This window comes from Schistocerca piceifrons, chromosome 1, assembly GCF_021461385.2.
Source record: "Schistocerca piceifrons isolate TAMUIC-IGC-003096 chromosome 1, iqSchPice1.1, whole genome shotgun sequence".
Taxonomy (NCBI): domain Eukaryota; kingdom Metazoa; phylum Arthropoda; class Insecta; order Orthoptera; family Acrididae; genus Schistocerca; species Schistocerca piceifrons.
The window spans coordinates 753,681,691-753,688,966 of NC_060138.1; the positions used below are offsets into that span (position 1 = coordinate 753,681,691).

Genomic DNA, 7,276 nt, shown 5'->3' on the forward strand with positions numbered 1-7,276 from the left:
CCAAATTCTGCGTCTGGCGTAAACATCAGCAATCATGAATCCTGTCATGTTGGACGAGCGATGTTGAAGCATTGGTTGACCGAGGCTTTGTAAGCTACCTCCTTTGTTGACGGACCACGTTTCCCAAGGATTCTTTCAATGAATTTCTGTCTGGAATTTAAGCACATTTCAGTAACTGTTTTCTCCTGTAACCACTACCTGTGGGTCACCTTGGTAAGAAATACAAGCACAACTGTCAAAAGAGTGGTCAGTGAATGGAAACATTGCACAGACTACGAATTGCTAGTTGAAACAACTCTGTTGATCTATTGTGATTATCTTCCTTGAAGTCACAATGAGAAGCCACGGAAAGGACTATGTTTAGCTTTTTAGACCATATGTTACTACATCTACTGTATATCCATACTCGGCAAGCCACCTTAGCGGTGTGTGGCGGAGAGTACTTTATGACCACTGTCACTTCCCCATTTTTTTCTTGTTCCAGTCGCGAATAATTCGCAGGGCTGATGATTGCTGGTAAGCTTCCGCGTGGACTCGACTCTCTCTAATTTTATCTTCACAGTCTATTCGCGAGGTATACGTTGAAGAAAATAACACATTGATTGAATCTTCTGGGAACGAACGCCCGAGGAAATTAAACAGTAACCCACAGCATGTTGCAGAAAGCCGCTCTTGCAACGTCTGCCTCCGGAGTTGGCTGAGAATCTCCGTGATGCTTTCGCGCTTCTCAAATGAGCCTGTAACGAAACGCGCTGCTCTTCTTTGGATCTTCTATATTTCCTCTATCAATCCTATCTGGCACGGATCGATCCCAGACTGGCGAGCGAAGTTGAAGCACTGGTTGACCAAGGGTTTTATAAGCTACCTCCTTTGCTGAGGGGCCACTTTTCCCAAGGATTCTTTCAATGAATTTCAGTCTGGAATCTGCCATCCCCTCAATTAATTTGATGTCGTCGTTCCACTTTAGATAGCTCGGTACGCATGCTGTTAGATATTTTATGGAAGTAACTGCTTCCAGTGATCTTCCTGCAATCATGTAATCATACAGTAATGGGCATTTCGACCCAGGAATTCACAGTGCGTTTCATTTGTTTACATTTAGGGTAACTGTCACTCCCTGCACCAAGGGTCGATCCTATGCAGCTCTTCCCGTATTTCGTCATAATTTAGTAGCGTTGCGACTTATCTATATACAACAGCATAATCCGCGAAAAGCCTAATTGAACATATAGCATTGGCTACTATCGGTACTCCGCTACGTTATTTATATATATTGTGAAAAGTAATGGCCCTGTAACACTTCCTAGGAATACGCCCGAAGTTACTTATATGTCCGAAGGCTTCTCTCCGTTCAGAGTAACATGCTGTTTTCTTTCTGTTTGCTAGAAACTCTTCAGTTCAGTGACACAGACAACCTGATATTCCGTACGCTCGTATTTTGTTCATTTGGCGGCAGTGCAGCAATGTATCAAATGGTTCAAATGGTTCTGAGCACTATGGCACTTAACTTCTGAGGTCATCAGTCACCTAGAACTTAGAACTACTTACACCTAACTAACCTAAGGACATCACACACATCCATGCCCGAGGCAGGATGCGAACCTACGACCAAGGCGGACGCGCGGTTCCAGACTGTAGCGCCTAGAACCGCTCGGCCACTACGGCCGGCAGCAATGTATCGAACGCCTTCCGCACATCAAGGAACACGGCATCTACTATACTTCAGAGGAGAAAAATCTCCTGACAATATCGGTTTCGTCTAAATGTCTGTGAAATTTTCCTCCTCTAGCGTTAGAAAAACAGCGAATTCCACAGCTAATGGCTATCAGTGTTCGACGACAATAATTAACTGTTCAGATTTATACAAACAGAATTCTGATGATGCGTAGGGAAAAGATTATCACCCTAAACTTCAAAAGATGGGGATTTCTGCAACGATTAACATTTTATTAATGTTCAACATGACGAATACTTCTGATTTTCTAAGAAAATCACGAGCAGTCCGTACCAGAAACAACAGAAGAGTTCGACTGTTGCTTCTGTTGCTGACAGTGTTTTGAACTGCGTTGCACGTGCAAGAAGATATGCTCAAACTTAAGCGTTAACTGCAGCTGTCGTACCTGAAAAGCGTTTATGGGTTTGTGCGTGTCAAGAAGTATGTCATCAACAATACTACCAACCGCGCTGCAATTTAACAGCGAGAAAACCTAATTTTCCAGACATGATAGCAAGACGTTTCTTCAAATAACTGCTGGGACTGGATATTAACCCTATATTACCAAACCTCGTAACATTTACGACTGCAGTCGGTACCAATTCGCGATTCCCGCCAGGTTGGTATTGTCCTTACAGGGTGTAAAAAAGGAAGTTTTTTTACTTATTTTGTGTACCATTGGACATCTTATACATCTAATTAACTAGTGACATTAACTGAATTTTCCGTCGATGCTGGGCAGAACATGTTAACAATATTAAAAAGGAACACATACTAACAGAGCTTTTGCCTAAATCCAAACTAAATCCTGTAGAATTATATGATATAATCGATGCTACTCATACATATTAACAGATCGTTTGCACAAACCCAAAGTAAATTTTGTAGAATTACATGACATAATCGATGCTACACAAATATATGTAAAACAGTATTACTTCAAGTTTCAAAACAAGCATTATAGTCGCTCCGGTGGCCTAGACATGGGTTCACATCTTAATTTCACACTACACTTTCATGAACAATTTCACACAAATTTTCTTAGAGACAGAACCATTGAATTGTAAAATTAAGTACTGGTTCAGATATATAGATGTTGTGTGTGTGTGTGTGTGTGTGTGTGTGTGTGTGTGTGTGTGCGTGTGTGTGTGTGTGTGTGTGTTTGTGTGTGTGTTGGACCTGTACCATTAGAAAATTAATGCATTACAACAGCATTTAAATTCACAACGTATGAAAATTGAGTTTACAATGGAGATGGAACGCTATTCTATAAATTTCTTGGACGTCAGTACAGATGTAAGTGCAAGAAAACACGTGTTAATCATTTACAGAGAAAACGTAGCCACTGATACGGTAATCCCTGCAAGCTCCCAGCATCCACACAACCACAAACAAGCAGTTTTCCGTTCAATGGTGCATCGCCACATATCTGATCCATTATACAAATCAGCCTTTCATACAGAACTAAAACAAATCGATTCCAGCAATGGCTACAGCTCTGTCCTCACTTGTAATATTCTAGGTATAAAGAAAGAGAATGAAATTACACCAGTTTTGTATGCTGGCCTGAAGCAATCACTCAGTAGTTTCGAAGTCTGGTGCTAAATTCCATACATTGGGAACATTTCAAACATCTTGTAAAGAAGTTCAAGTCTCGCAACTAAAGATCTGCATTTTATAATATCAATAACATATCAAAATTCTTATTCAATAGTAAAGACAAGCAACCATTGGTACGTAATGGTAACATAAAATCGCTCGCAAGCAGTGTGAAAAAGCATATATTGGTCAGGCAGTCAGAGCTGGCTACGTTAACATAACAGAAACTGGCGATTAAGGAAGAAAGATTCATCCTTTGCTGATCGTATTTTATTATATAAAATATTTTAAAGTAATCACTGACTTTCCAACAGAAACTAGATAAAATGATTCAAAAAAATTTAGATTATCTTTTAGCAAAAAGCCATTCATATGGTGTACAATGTGAAGTTGTAAATTCTGTCAAGAAATGCATAAAGATGACCCTTCCGGAAATACTGGAATTCAACGAACATATGACACAGAATGCCAGCCTAGTATTAAGTGATCAGATCAGTTTCCATTTTCTCCTTTGTCAAATTAAATTTGCGTTAGAAATATTGGATTCAGACTGTAAATTCATCTCTTTTCTCATTATTGTTAAATGTATCTTCACGTAAAAAATTTGTTTACCCCTTTTTTAGTTAATGTAATTATTTTAATGTTTTCCTATGTAAACAGTTTGTCATCTTTGTATCTTCTGTACAAATAATATCTGTGTAAGGCGCACATCATGTTTATTGGCGTCTGCGACATTCAGTTGTCACCCGAAAGTCTGAGAAGCCGAAAGCAGGCTCGTGAGGAAATAAATATAATTTTGCAGAGCATTAGGAAGTATTTTTTTAATATTTTAAATTACGACTTTCTTTGCCGGAAATATGGAGTAGTAAAATTTAGGATAGTGTAATAACAACGTAACATCTCCTCCCCCTTTCGTGTCTAGGGCTAAAATAAAATAATCTATTGTTAAAGACAGATTTTTATCACTGTCCACTTGAAGAAACTCAGCGAAGTAAATAAGCTACCGGAATTAAGTTTCCTATTAACATTCTCATGTCCAGTAAAGAAATAGTGATGATTTGTGCTCTTGCAAAGACAGATTAAATGAGTGCGAAAATTTAGGAAATACTGATTGTTTCAAATATTCTATAAAATGTACCAGGAATTTAGGGGTGGCTTAATGGAATACGTACCATTTTCAGCACATTATTTTCCATAGAACGTCAAATAACCACTACCTCCTGAATCAGTGGACACTCTGACATTGTCCTACTGACCAGCGTGCTATTACTCTTAGTGAAAATAAGTGCGAAGGGTGAAGTTAGCACTGTTCAAAGTTTTTGTCATCACACGAATTACCGGCGTGTAGAATTGAGAGTTAACTGCCGTTGCAGATGCTCAGTTGTACAGACTGTCCGAGACTGATTGTATATTGTAACAGCTCTCGTTAATGAGTAAAATGCGACGAATCAAAAATTTACCTAGTGTAGACATCTGGTTGGAACAATATTCACGATAAACTTGTTGGGAAAGCTACGGTGTGCTTAGCTGTGGAAGCTGGAAACCTAACCACCATGTAGTATTCGAGAATGGGCACACTGGCGTATACGAATTGTTTAAACACTAAATCACGAAAGTAAACGTTAGAAAAAGCGTTGTTAACTATGTAGGAAAACATACCTTGATGCTATGTAATGGCTTAACCTAAAATTAGCAAAAGGAACTAAAAGAGGATTGAAAAGGAGCACTAAATGAGCTAGACTAGCACTGATCTTTATACAAACGTACCATAATTTCGGAGTTTTCTGGTTGCCCAATGGTTTCGTGTAGCAGCCTCCGTCGTTTGACGTGGCGGTACAGGTGTATCAGTACACGACTTTTAGGCGAGCTTTGTCAACAATGTAAAGCAAATGTTCCTGTGGCGCAAGTTCGAAATAATACACAACACATAGATAAATAAAGCTCTTGTGCCAATTTGTAAAATGTAAAATGCCGTTTAATGATACAGAGTTGGATCGACTGCAATCTTTAACTGTTCAAAAACACATCCAATTTTTATAACAATGATCTCTCATTTCCAGTGCTTTAAAGTTACCGCAGAGTCATGCGCACAGAATTACAAGAACTGTAATTATTTTCAATTCAAAACTGCCAACAGTTCATTATCTCTCCCAGGACATAGTGCAGTGCTGCACCCATGACTATGTGGGTGTGTAGCTTGTCCTGTTACGGATAACCCTTCTCTGACGGAGTTCTTGAAACAGCGAGTAAGGCTCGAACAAGTAGCAAAGTGGACGCGCGGGCGCGCGCGCAGCGGGTGCATATTTACCAGTGGCCGGCAGCTGCTTGTAGGACAGAGCGGGGCTTCGGTATCCGTGGCGGGTGGCGGAGCGCCGCAGTTTATACCGCGCTGAGATACCGGCGGGGGGGAGGGAGGGGGGGAGGAAGCAGCCGCCGGCGCAGCACAGCCACCTCCTCCTCGCCAGTTGGCTCCGCGCGGGCCCGTTATTAACGAGGAACAAGTCCGACCACTACAACGTCGGCACACACACGCGGCGATTAGCCCCTTCAGCGAAATAAGTGATGTTCGTGGTCTGTGGTAAGGCAAGAGAATACGTGAGCGGATACAAAAAGAAATGTGACAGAACGTATATACCGACTGTCTCTCGAGAGAGCCGTCAGGCACATTTGTTTCGGTGTTTCAACAGTCAGTCGCAGTTTTGTTTTCTCGTTAGGTAACTGGAAGTGAGCCCAAACAAACAGTGATCAGACGTCTTTCTTGTGACGCTCAGTGATGACAGATAGCATCGGTTTGTTTCCCTTTGGAGCTGGCCGGCCGTTGTGGCCGAGCGGTTCTAGGCGCTTCAGTCTGGAACCGCGCGACCGCTACTGTCGCAGGTTCGAATCCTCGGCATGGATGTGTGTGATGTCCTTAGGTTAGTTAGGTTTAAGTAGTTTTAAGTTATAGGGGACTGATGAGCTCAGATGTTAAGTCCTATGGTGCTCAGAGCCATTTGAACCATTTTTTTCCCCTTTGGAAACAAAATAATTTTTAAAACGTAATTTTTTGTCCCCGTTCGTTAGAGCGGCCCGAGATTAGTCTAGTGCGATATTTGTTTTGTCGATATGTATTCGCAGGGACAGTAAGACACGAAGAACACACTGAGGTGACTAAAGTCATGGCTCTGAGCACTATGGGACTTAATTTCTGAGGTCATCAGTCCCTTAGAATTTAGAACTACTTAAACCTAACTAACCTAAAGACATCACACACATCCATGCCCGAGGCAGGATTCGAACCTGCAACCGTAGCGGTCGCGCGGTTCCAGACTGAAGCGCCTAGAACCACTCGGCCACAACGGCCGGCACTAAAGTCATTGGATAGCGATATGCACACATGCAGGTAGTGGCAGTATCGCGTACACTGGGTATAAAACGGCAGCGCAGTGACGGAGCTGTCATTGGTACTCAGGTGATTCATGTGAAAAGGTTTCCGACATGTGGCCCCACGAAGGGTATTAATAGACTTTGAACGCTGAATGGTAGTTGGAGCTAGACGCATGGGACACACCATTTCGGAAATCGTTAGGAAATTCAACCTACAGCGTCAACAGTGTGCTGCGAAAATCAAATTTCAGGCATCACCTCTCGCCGTGACGACGCAGTGGCCGACGGCCTTCATTTAACGACCGAGATCGGCGGCGTCTGCATAGCGTTGTTGGTGCTGACAGACAACCAGCACTGCGTGAAATAACCGCAGAAATGAACGTGGAACGTACGACGAACGTATCAGTTAGGGCAGTGCCGCAAAATTTGGCGCTAGTGACCTATAGCAGCAAACAACCGACGGGAGTGCCTTTGCCAACATCACTACATCGCCTGCAGCGCCTCTCCTGAGCTTGTAGCGATATTGGTTGGACCTTACACGACTGGAAAACCGTGTCCTGATCAAATGAGTCCCGATTTCAGTTGTTAAGAGCTGAT

General features: G+C 42.1%; 1 protein-coding gene across 1 annotated transcript in view; it reads right to left on the minus strand.

The window, feature by feature from the left end:
- The window catches only part of LOC124712121 (waprin-Thr1), a 176,125-nt gene extending 170,441 nt beyond the window's left edge, over positions 1-5,684 (minus strand). Inside the window, exon 1 of the mRNA XM_047242423.1 lies at positions 5,622-5,684. The gene's annotated coding sequence lies outside the window, so the exon portion shown is untranslated. The remainder of the gene's footprint in view (positions 1-5,621) is intronic.
- Positions 5,685-7,276: the final 1,592 nt, after the last annotated feature.